The sequence below is a fragment of the Strongylocentrotus purpuratus genome, unplaced genomic scaffold, assembly GCF_000002235.5.
Source record: "Strongylocentrotus purpuratus isolate Spur 01 unplaced genomic scaffold, Spur_5.0 spur5_scaffold_21, whole genome shotgun sequence".
Lineage (NCBI taxonomy): Eukaryota > Metazoa > Echinodermata > Echinoidea > Camarodonta > Strongylocentrotidae > Strongylocentrotus > Strongylocentrotus purpuratus.
The window spans coordinates 1,206,442-1,220,111 of record NW_022145607.1 but is presented as its reverse complement, the minus strand read 5'-3'; positions in this window follow the sequence as shown (position 1 = coordinate 1,220,111).

Below are 13,670 nucleotides of genomic sequence, written 5' to 3'. Positions count from 1 at the left end.
TAACAATGGCTTTATTCAGTCTTGAGATATCCTGCGAACAAATTCGAGGAAGAATAATAATAAATAAATAATAAAAATCTTGACGAAATCAAAAGGTGATACGTTGACTTCGTTACGTATCACCTAATGATTCCTTCAAAATTTGCAATTTCAACTTTCGATCGAAAATTTTAACATGATCCCAACATCTGATTAAAAAACAAAGTCACCCTTTTTTATAGCCCATGGTCTCAGCTATAACATACCCCAATTTGGGAGAAAACAGAGCACACATAAGATAGATAGTGCTCATAGATGAATGCCATGTAGATTCATGATGTGAACGAAATTCACCTTCCATAGACATAACACGCAAATGACGAAAATTCTGACATGTGGCCTTTAACTGAATTTTGTACTATGATGACCTCATTAAAATGAAACTTAGTGAAAAGTGATCTTGTAGAGAATTGCCTTATCTACAACATATCGACATTTCAAAGAGAATCGATGAATATTGAGAGAAATACACTACATTTTCCATAAATACAATGACGTCATAATATGCAATTTTGTATTTTTGACTTCCAAGGCCATTATGATGACGTAAAGATGTACTTAATGGCCAAATGAGATATGAAATCATACCTCCGACTCATACTCTATCTAAATATGAAAAAAAAATTGGCAATCCCTATTCATCCCAATGGACTTTTCATAGGCATGTTTTTGCCCATATATGCAATGTATTACAAAAATCGCGCGTACGGACGGTTATCTTGAACGGACGCTCATTCCGTTTTTAATAGTGATAAAGAGCTAAACATGGTATCAAATTTTCCGGAAAAATATGAGGAATATTCGGTCAAAAGCTTTTGCGGAGAAATTATTTTTCGTTCGGCCGTGACGAACGAAAACGTGCAAAAATGCGTGTTTTGCGTGATTTTTTATGAAATGCTTATAATGGCCTGAAACGTATGCAAAAAAAATTTAAGACGATTTTGAGCAATTTAAAATTTTACGCGCGCATTAACGCGCGCGCCTACGCGTACGCGCATTTTTGCGCGCATTTATTGACCTCAAATTGACCCGACGGATATTGATCTTAATCATGATAAATATGAATGAAAAATTACTTTCCGTTATGAAGATATGATCATAAGTTGATTTTCACAAAATGGCGCCTGGATGACGTCACGATGATTTTGAGTCTTTGAAAAGTCACACAGTTCTAAGTTAGACTAAGATCTATCATCATTGAAAGATTCATAACAATGGCTTTATTCAGTCTTGAGATATCCTGCGAACAAATTCGAGGAAGAATAATAATAAATAAATAATAAAAATCTTGACGAAATCAAAAGGTGATACGTTGACTTCGTTACGTATCACCTAATGATTCCTTCAAAATTTGCAATTTCAACTTTCGATCGAAAATTTTAACATGATCCCAACATCTGATTAAAAAACAAAGTCACCCTTTTTTATAGCCCATGGTCTCAGCTATAACATACCCCAATTTGGGAGAAAACAGAGCACACATAAGATAGATAGTGCTCATAGATGAATGCCATGTAGATTCATGATGTGAACGAAATTCACCTTCCATAGACATAACACGCAAATGACGAAAATTCTGACATGTGGCCTTTAACTGAATTTTGTACTATGATGACCTCATTAAAATGAAACTTAGTGAAAAGTGATCTTGTAGAGAATTGCCTTATCTACAACATATCGACATTTCAAAGAGAATCGATGAATATTGAGAGAAATACACTACATTTTCCATAAATACAATGACGTCATAATATGCAATTTTGTATTTTTGACTTCCAAGGCCATTATGATGACGTAAAGATGTACTTAATGGCCAAATGAGATATGAAATCATACCTCCGACTCATACTCTATCTAAATATGAAAAAAAAATTGGCAATCCCTATTCATCCCAATGGACTTTTCATAGGCATGTTTTTGCCCATATATGCAATGTATTACAAAAATCGCGCGTACGGACGGTTATCTTGAACGGACGCTCATTCCGTTTTTAATAGTGATAAAGAGCTAAACATGGTATCAAATTTTCCGGAAAAATATGAGGAATATTCGGTCAAAAGCTTTTGCGGAGAAATTATTTTTCGTTCGGCCGTGACGAACGAAAACGTGCAAAAATGCGTGTTTTGCGTGATTTTTTATGAAATGCTTATAATGGCCTGAAACGTATGCAAAAAAAATTTAAGACGATTTTGAGCAATTTAAAATTTTACGCGCGCATTAACGCGCGCGCCTACGCGTACGCGCATTTTTGCGCGCATTTATTGACCTCAAATTGACCCGACGGATATTGATCTTAATCATGATAAATATGAATGAAAAATTACTTTCCGTTATGAAGATATGATCATAAGTTGATTTTCACAAAATGGCGCCTGGATGACGTCACGATGATTTTGAGTCTTTGAAAAGTCACACAGTTCTAAGTTAGACTAAGATCTATCATCATTGAAAGATTCATAACAATGGCTTTATTCAGTCTTGAGATATCCTGCGAACAAATTCGAGGAAGAATAATAATAAATAAATAATAAAAATCTTGACGAAATCAAAAGGTGATACGTTGACTTCGTTACGTATCACCTAATGATTCCTTCAAAATTTGCAATTTCAACTTTCGATCGAAAATTTTAACATGATCCCAACATCTGATTAAAAAACAAAGTCACCCTTTTTTATAGCCCATGGTCTCAGCTATAACATACCCCAATTTGGGAGAAAACAGAGCACACATAAGATAGATAGTGCTCATAGATGAATGCCATGTAGATTCATGATGTGAACGAAATTCACCTTCCATAGACATAACACGCAAATGACGAAAATTCTGACATGTGGCCTTTAACTGAATTTTGTACTATGATGACCTCATTAAAATGAAACTTAGTGAAAAGTGATCTTGTAGAGAATTGCCTTATCTACAACATATCGACATTTCAAAGAGAATCGATGAATATTGAGAGAAATACACTACATTTTCCATAAATACAATGACGTCATAATATGCAATTTTGTATTTTTGACTTCCAAGGCCATTATGATGACGTAAAGATGTACTTAATGGCCAAATGAGATATGAAATCATACCTCCGACTCATACTCTATCTAAATATGAAAAAAAAAATTGGCAATCCCTATTCATCCCAATGGACTTTTCATAGGCATGTTTTTGCCCATATATGCAATGTATTACAAAAATCGCGCGTACGGACGGTTATCTTGAACGGACGCTCATTCCGTTTTTAATAGTGATAAAGAGCTAAACATGGTATCAAATTTTCCGGAAAAATATGAGGAATATTCGGTCAAAAGCTTTTGCGGAGAAATTATTTTTCGTTCGGCCGTGACGAACGAAAACGTGCAAAAATGCGTGTTTTGCGTGATTTTTTATGAAATGCTTATAATGGCCTGAAACGTATGCAAAAAAAATTTAAGACGATTTTGAGCAATTTAAAATTTTACGCGCGCATTAACGCGCGCGCCTACGCGTACGCGCATTTTTGCGCGCATTTATTGACCTCAAATTGACCCGACGGATATTGATCTTAATCATGATAAATATGAATGAAAAATTACTTTCCGTTATGAAGATATGATCATAAGTTGATTTTCACAAAATGGCGCCTGGATGACGTCACGATGATTTTGAGTCTTTGAAAAGTCACACAGTTCTAAGTTAGACTAAGATCTATCATCATTGAAAGATTCATAACAATGGCTTTATTCAGTCTTGAGATATCCTGCGAACAAATTCGAGGAAGAATAATAATAAATAAATAATAAAAATCTTGACGAAATCAAAAGGTGATACGTTGACTTCGTTACGTATCACCTAATGATTCCTTCAAAATTTGCAATTTCAACTTTCGATCGAAAATTTTAACATGATCCCAACATCTGATTAAAAAACAAAGTCACCCTTTTTTATAGCCCATGGTCTCAGCTATAACATACCCCAATTTGGGAGAAAACAGAGCACACATAAGATAGATAGTGCTCATAGATGAATGCCATGTAGATTCATGATGTGAACGAAATTCACCTTCCATAGACATAACACGCAAATGACGAAAATTCTGACATGTGGCCTTTAACTGAATTTTGTACTATGATGACCTCATTAAAATGAAACTTAGTGAAAAGTGATCTTGTAGAGAATTGCCTTATCTACAACATATCGACATTTCAAAGAGAATCGATGAATATTGAGAGAAATACACTACATTTTCCATAAATACAATGACGTCATAATATGCAATTTTGTATTTTTGACTTCCAAGGCCATTATGATGACGTAAAGATGTACTTAATGGCCAAATGAGATATGAAATCATACCTCCGACTCATACTCTATCTAAATATGAAAAAAAAATTGGCAATCCCTATTCATCCCAATGGACTTTTCATAGGCATGTTTTTGCCCATATATGCAATGTATTACAAAAATCGCGCGTACGGACGGTTATCTTGAACGGACGCTCATTCCGTTTTTAATAGTGATAAAGAGCTAAACATGGTATCAAATTTTCCGGAAAAATATGAGGAATATTCGGTCAAAAGCTTTTGCGGAGAAATTATTTTTCGTTCGGCCGTGACGAACGAAAACGTGCAAAAATGCGTGTTTTGCGTGATTTTTTATGAAATGCTTATAATGGCCTGAAACGTATGCAAAAAAAATTTAAGACGATTTTGAGCAATTTAAAATTTTACGCGCGCATTAACGCGCGCGCCTACGCGTACGCGCATTTTTGCGCGCATTTATTGACCTCAAATTGACCCGACGGATATTGATCTTAATCATGATAAATATGAATGAAAAATTACTTTCCGTTATGAAGATATGATCATAAGTTGATTTTCACAAAATGGCGCCTGGATGACGTCACGATGATTTTGAGTCTTTGAAAAGTCACACAGTTCTAAGTTAGACTAAGATCTATCATCATTGAAAGATTCATAACAATGGCTTTATTCAGTCTTGAGATATCCTGCGAACAAATTCGAGGAAGAATAATAATAAATAAATAATAAAAATCTTGACGAAATCAAAAGGTGATACGTTGACTTCGTTACGTATCACCTAATGATTCCTTCAAAATTTGCAATTTCAACTTTCGATCGAAAATTTTAACATGATCCCAACATCTGATTAAAAAACAAAGTCACCCTTTTTTATAGCCCATGGTCTCAGCTATAACATACCCCAATTTGGGAGAAAACAGAGCACACATAAGATAGATAGTGCTCATAGATGAATGCCATGTAGATTCATGATGTGAACGAAATTCACCTTCCATAGACATAACACGCAAATGACGAAAATTCTGACATGTGGCCTTTAACTGAATTTTGTACTATGATGACCTCATTAAAATGAAACTTAGTGAAAAGTGATCTTGTAGAGAATTGCCTTATCTACAACATATCGACATTTCAAAGAGAATCGATGAATATTGAGAGAAATACACTACATTTTCCATAAATACAATGACGTCATAATATGCAATTTTGTATTTTTGACTTCCAAGGCCATTATGATGACGTAAAGATGTACTTAATGGCCAAATGAGATATGAAATCATACCTCCGACTCATACTCTATCTAAATATGAAAAAAAAAATTGGCAATCCCTATTCATCCCAATGGACTTTTCATAGGCATGTTTTTGCCCATATATGCAATGTATTACAAAAATCGCGCGTACGGACGGTTATCTTGAACGGACGCTCATTCCGTTTTTAATAGTGATAAAGAGCTAAACATGGTATCAAATTTTCCGGAAAAATATGAGGAATATTCGGTCAAAAGCTTTTGCGGAGAAATTATTTTTCGTTCGGCCGTGACGAACGAAAACGTGCAAAAATGCGTGTTTTGCGTGATTTTTTATGAAATGCTTATAATGGCCTGAAACGTATGCAAAAAAAATTTAAGACGATTTTGAGCAATTTAAAATTTTACGCGCGCATTAACGCGCGCGCCTACGCGTACGCGCATTTTTGCGCGCATTTATTGACCTCAAATTGACCCGACGGATATTGATCTTAATCATGATAAATATGAATGAAAAATTACTTTCCGTTATGAAGATATGATCATAAGTTGATTTTCACAAAATGGCGCCTGGATGACGTCACGATGATTTTGAGTCTTTGAAAAGTCACACAGTTCTAAGTTAGACTAAGATCTATCATCATTGAAAGATTCATAACAATGGCTTTATTCAGTCTTGAGATATCCTGCGAACAAATTCGAGGAAGAATAATAATAAATAAATAATAAAAATCTTGACGAAATCAAAAGGTGATACGTTGACTTCGTTACGTATCACCTAATGATTCCTTCAAAATTTGCAATTTCAACTTTCGATCGAAAATTTTAACATGATCCCAACATCTGATTAAAAAACAAAGTCACCCTTTTTATAGCCCATGGTCTCAGCTATAACATACCCCAATTTGGGAGAAAACAGAGCACACATAAGATAGATAGTGCTCATAGATGAATGCCATGTAGATTCATGATGTGAACGAAATTCACCTTCCATAGACATAACACGCAAATGACGAAAATTCTGACATGTGGCCTTTAACTGAATTTTGTACTATGATGACCTCATTAAAATGAAACTTAGTGAAAAGTGATCTTGTAGAGAATTGCCTTATCTACAACATATCGACATTTCAAAGAGAATCGATGAATATTGAGAGAAATACACTACATTTTCCATAAATACAATGACGTCATAATATGCAATTTTGTATTTTTGACTTCCAAGGCCATTATGATGACGTAAAGATGTACTTAATGGCCAAATGAGATATGAAATCATACCTCCGACTCATACTCTATCTAAATATGAAAAAAAAAATTGGCAATCCCTATTCATCCCAATGGACTTTTCATAGGCATGTTTTTGCCCATATATGCAATGTATTACAAAAATCGCGCGTACGGACGGTTATCTTGAACGGACGCTCATTCCGTTTTTAATAGTGATAAAGAGCTAAACATGGTATCAAATTTTCCGGAAAAATATGAGGAATATTCGGTCAAAAGCTTTTGCGGAGAAATTATTTTTCGTTCGGCCGTGACGAACGAAAACGTGCAAAAATGCGTGTTTTGCGTGATTTTTTATGAAATGCTTATAATGGCCTGAAACGTATGCAAAAAAAATTTAAGACGATTTTGAGCAATTTAAAATTTTACGCGCGCATTAACGCGCGCGCCTACGCGTACGCGCATTTTTGCGCGCATTTATTGACCTCAAATTGACCCGACGGATATTGATCTTAATCATGATAAATATGAATGAAAAATTACTTTCCGTTATGAAGATATGATCATAAGTTGATTTTCACAAAATGGCGCCTGGATGACGTCACGATGATTTTGAGTCTTTGAAAAGTCACACAGTTCTAAGTTAGACTAAGATCTATCATCATTGAAAGATTCATAACAATGGCTTTATTCAGTCTTGAGATATCCTGCGAACAAATTCGAGGAAGAATAATAATAAAAAATAATAAAAATCTTGACGAAATCAAAAGGTGATACGTTGACTTCGTTACGTATCACCTAATGATTCCTTCAAAATTTGCAATTTCAACTTTCGATCGAAAATTTTAACATGATCCCAACATCTGATTAAAAAACAAAGTCACCCTTTTTTATAGCCCATGGTCTCAGCTATAACATACCCCAATTTGGGAGAAAACAGAGCACACATAAGATAGATAGTGCTCATAGATGAATGCCATGTAGATTCATGATGTGAACGAAATTCACCTTCCATAGACATAACACGCAAATGACGAAAATTCTGACATGTGGCCTTTAACTGAATTTTGTACTATGATGACCTCATTAAAATGAAACTTAGTGAAAAGTGATCTTGTAGAGAATTGCCTTATCTACAACATATCGACATTTCAAAGAGAATCGATGAATATTGAGAGAAATACACTACATTTTCCATAAATACAATGACGTCATAATATGCAATTTTGTATTTTTGACTTCCAAGGCCATTATGATGACGTAAAGATGTACTTAATGGCCAAATGAGATATGAAATCATACCTCCGACTCATACTCTATCTAAATATGAAAAAAAAAATTGGCAATCCCTATTCATCCCAATGGACTTTTCATAGGCATGTTTTTGCCCATATATGCAATGTATTACAAAAATCGCGCGTACGGACGGTTATCTTGAACGGACGCTCATTCCGTTTTTAATAGTGATAAAGAGCTAAACATGGTATCAAATTTTCCGGAAAAATATGAGGAATATTCGGTCAAAAGCTTTTGCGGAGAAATTATTTTTCGTTCGGCCGTGACGAACGAAAACGTGCAAAAATGCGTGTTTTGCGTGATTTTTTATGAAATGCTTATAATGGCCTGAAACGTATGCAAAAAAAATTTAAGACGATTTTGAGCAATTTAAAATTTTACGCGCGCATTAACGCGCGCGCCTACGCGTACGCGCATTTTTGCGCGCATTTATTGACCTCAAATTGACCCGACGGATATTGATCTTAATCATGATAAATATGAATGAAAAATTACTTTCCGTTATGAAGATATGATCATAAGTTGATTTTCACAAAATGGCGCCTGGATGACGTCACGATGACTTTGAGTCTTTGAAAAGTCACGCAGTTCTAAGTTAGACTAAGATCTATCATCATTGAAAGATTCATAACAATGGCTTTATTCAGTCTTGAGATATCCTGCGAACAAATTCGAGGAAGAATAATAATAAATAAATAATAAAAATCTTGACGAAATCAAAAGGTGATACGTTGACTTCGTTACGTATCACCTAATGATTCCTTCAAAATTTGCAATTTCAACTTTCGATCGAAAATTTTAACATGATCCCAACATCTGATTAAAAAACAAAGTCACCCTTTTTTATAGCCCATGGTCTCAGCTATAACATACCCCAATTTGGGAGAAAACAGAGCACACATAAGATAGATAGTGCTCATAGATGAATGCCATGTAGATTCATGATGTGAACGAAATTCACCTTCCATAGACATAACACGCAAATGACGAAAATTCTGACATGTGGCCTTTAACTGAATTTTGTACTATGATGACCTCATTAAAATGAAACTTAGTGAAAAGTGATCTTGTAGAGAATTGCCTTATCTACAACATATCGACATTTCAAAGAGAATCGATGAATATTGAGAGAAATACACTACATTTTCCATAAATACAATGACGTCATAATATGCAATTTTGTATTTTTGACTTCCAAGGCCATTATGATGACGTAAAGATGTACTTAATGGCCAAATGAGATATGAAATCATACCTCCGACTCATACTCTATCTAAATATGAAAAAAAAAATTGGCAATCCCTATTCATCCCAATGGACTTTTCATAGGCATGTTTTTGCCCATATATGCAATGTATTACAAAAATCGCGCGTACGGACGGTTATCTTGAACGGACGCTCATTCCGTTTTTAATAGTGATAAAGAGCTAAACATGGTATCAAATTTTCCGGAAAAATATGAGGAATATTCGGTCAAAAGCTTTTGCGGAGAAATTATTTTTCGTTCGGCCGTGACGAACGAAAACGTGCAAAAATGCGTGTTTTGCGTGATTTTTTATGAAATGCTTATAATGGCCTGAAACGTATGCAAAAAAAATTTAAGACGATTTTGAGCAATTTAAAATTTTACGCGCGCATTAACGCGCGCGCCTACGCGTACGCGCATTTTTGCGCGCATTTATTGACCTCAAATTGACCCGACGGATATTGATCTTAATCATGATAAATATGAATGAAAAATTACTTTCCGTTATGAAGATATGATCATAAGTTGATTTTCACAAAATGGCGCCTGGATGACGTCACGATGACTTTGAGTCTTTGAAAAGTCACGCAGTTCTAAGTTAGACTAAGATCTATCATCATTGAAAGATTCATAACAATGGCTTTATTCAGTCTTGAGATATCCTGCGAACAAATTCGAGGAAGAATAATAATAAAAAATAATAAAAATCTTGACGAAATCAAAAGGTGATACGTTGACTTCGTTACGTATCACCTAATGATTCCTTCAAAATTTGCAATTTCAACTTTCGATCGAAAATTTTAACATGATCCCAACATCTGATTAAAAAACAAAGTCACCCTTTTTTATAGCCCATGGTCTCAGCTATAACATACCCCAATTTGGGAGAAAAACAGAGCACACATAAGATAGATAGTGCTCATAGATGAATGCCATGTAGATTCATGATGTGAACGAAATTCACCTTCCATAGACATAACACGCAAATGACGAAAATTCTGACATGTGGCCTTTAACTGAATTTTGTACTATGATGACCTCATTAAAATGAAACTTAGTGAAAAGTGATCTTGTAGAGAATTGCCTTATCTACAACATATCGACATTTCAAAGAGAATCGATGAATATTGAGAGAAATACACTACATTTTCCATAAATACAATGACGTCATAATATGCAATTTTGTATTTTTGACTTCCAAGGCCATTATGATGACGTAAAGATGTACTTAATGGCCAAATGAGATATGAAATCATACCTCCGACTCATACTCTATCTAAATATGAAAAAAAAATTGGCAATCCCTATTCATCCCAATGGACTTTTTATAGGCATGTTTTTGCCCATATATGCAATGTATTACAAAAATCGCGCGTACGGACGGTTATCTTGAACGGACGCTCATTCCGTTTTTAATAGTGATAAAGAGCTAAACATGGTATCAAATTTTCCGGAAAAATATGAGGAATATTCGGTCAAAAGCTTTTGCGGAGAAATTATTTTTCGTTCGGCCGTGACGAACGAAAACGTGCAAAAATGCGTGTTTTGCGTGATTTTTTATGAAATGCTTATAATGGCCTGAAACGTATGCAAAAAAAATTTAAGACGATTTTGAGCAATTTAAAATTTTACGCGCGCATTAACGCGCGCGCCTACGCGTACGCGCATTTTTGCGCGCATTTATTGACCTCAAATTGACCCGACGGATATTGATCTTAATCATGATAAATATGAATGAAAAATTACTTTCCGTTATGAAGATATGATCATAAGTTGATTTTCACAAAATGGCGCCTGGATGACGTCACGATGACTTTGAGTCTTTGAAAAGTCACGCAGTTCTAAGTTAGACTAAGATCTATCATCATTGAAAGATTCATAACAATGGCTTTATTCAGTCTTGAGATATCCTGCGAACAAATTCGAGGAAGAATAATAATAAATAAATAATAAAAAATCTTGACGAAATCAAAAGGTGATACGTTGACTTCGTTACGTATCACCTAATGATTCCTTCAAAATTTGCAATTTCAACTTTCGATCGAAAATTTTAACATGATCCCAACATCTGATTAAAAAACAAAGTCACCCTTTTTTATAGCCCATGGTCTCAGCTATAACATACCCCAATTTGGGAGAAAACAGAGCACACATAAGATAGATAGTGCTCATAGATGAATGCCATGTAGATTCATGATGTGAACGAAATTCACCTTCCATAGACATAACACGCAAATGACGAAAATTCTGACATGTGGCCTTTAACTGAATTTTGTACTATGATGACCTCATTAAAATGAAACTTAGTGAAAAGTGATCTTGTAGAGAATTGCCTTATCTACAACATATCGACATTTCAAAGAGAATCGATGAATATTGAGAGAAATACACTACATTTTCCATAAATACAATGACGTCATAATATGCAATTTTGTATTTTTGACTTCCAAGGCCATTATGATGACGTAAAGATGTACTTAATGGCCAAATGAGATATGAAATCATACCTCCGACTCATACTCTATCTAAATATGAAAAAAAAATTGGCAATCCCTATTCATCCCAATGGACTTTTCATAGGCATGTTTTTGCCCATATATGCAATGTATTACAAAAATCGCGCGTACGGACGGTTATCTTGAACGGACGCTCATTCCGTTTTTAATAGTGATAAAGAGCTAAACATGGTATCAAATTTTCCGGAAAAATATGAGGAATATTCGGTCAAAAGCTTTTGCGGAGAAATTATTTTTCGTTCGGCCGTGACGAACGAAAACGTGCAAAAATGCGTGTTTTGCGTGATTTTTTATGAAATGCTTATAATGGCCTGAAACGTATGCAAAAAAAATTTAAGACGATTTTGAGCAATTTAAAATTTTACGCGCGCATTAACGCGCGCGCCTACGCGTACGCGCATTTTTGCGCGCATTTATTGACCTCAAATTGACCCGACGGATATTGATCTTAATCATGATAAATATGAATGAAAAATTACTTTCCGTTATGAAGATATGATCATAAGTTGATTTTCACAAAATGGCGCCTGGATGACGTCACGATGATTTTGAGTCTTTGAAAAGTCACGCAGTTCTAAGTTAGACTAAGATCTATCATCATTGAAAGATTCATAACAATGGCTTTATTCAGTCTTGAGATATCCTGCGAACAAATTCGAGGAAGAATAATAATAAATAAATAATAAAAAATCTTGACGAAATCAAAAGGTGATACGTTGACTTCGTTACGTATCACCTAACTAGACTTTAATTCGTCACTTAGCGAATTGGTGATACGTATGATAATGGTTTACATAACGAAAATGCATTACACGATATATTATTTTATAAAATGCTTCTCCCATTTATATGCTTCTCCCATTATGATCTATCATATGTCAAGATTAAATTGTGTCTCCTTGATATCATGGATCTAGGGAAGATAGATTGAAACAAGATATGACCTTTGATCCTGTGCAGTAACCAGTTACAACATTTGACTCTAATTTACATCATGAAGAACACCTTTTGACGATTTTATCTCATTCAAAGAAATGAAAATGTAATTGATAAATGATTATCATCATTATGATAATGATATCATGATGATTATGATCATGATCATGATCGAGAGCGGATCACTGACATCTTATTGAAAAAAATAAGGATTGATTTAGATAGCATATAGTCTCAGCTACAACATACTCAAAAATCAACAAAATCCAAGCAGAAATAACGGCGATATTGCTCGCAAAAGACAGGAATGTAGAATCCAGATTTGAGAAAAAGTCATCTCCCATAGGGATTACACGCAAAAAGTAATGGATTAAGTGAAAATAGGGTAATAATAAAGTAAAAAGGGTTGTTTATGACATTATTTGCGATTCTACGTGTTTAAATAATCAAAGGAGATGGTACAGTGAAAGGTCAAAAGGAAAAAAAAAGTGAAGAAAAAAATTGTTGGAGACACCGGACTCGAACCAGGGATCTCGAGGTTGGAAGTCAAGTGCGTTACTGATATACCAAAACATCTCCCATAGCGATAACACGTAAACGGGAAATGGAATTATGAAGTCCTACTTTGCAAGTGAAATATGAGCATGATCCCGGCATAGATCGAAAAATAAAGTGGCACACTGGAGATAGCTTTTGTCTCAGCTACAACATCCGAAGCTCAGCATAAACAAAGCTAAAACAACGGAGATATTGCTCGCGAAAGACAGGAAATGTAGAATCCAGTTTTGAGAATAGTCATGTCCCATAGACATACACGCAAAATGTGAAAAATTGACATGCCTCCTTTAATCGCAAAAAAACA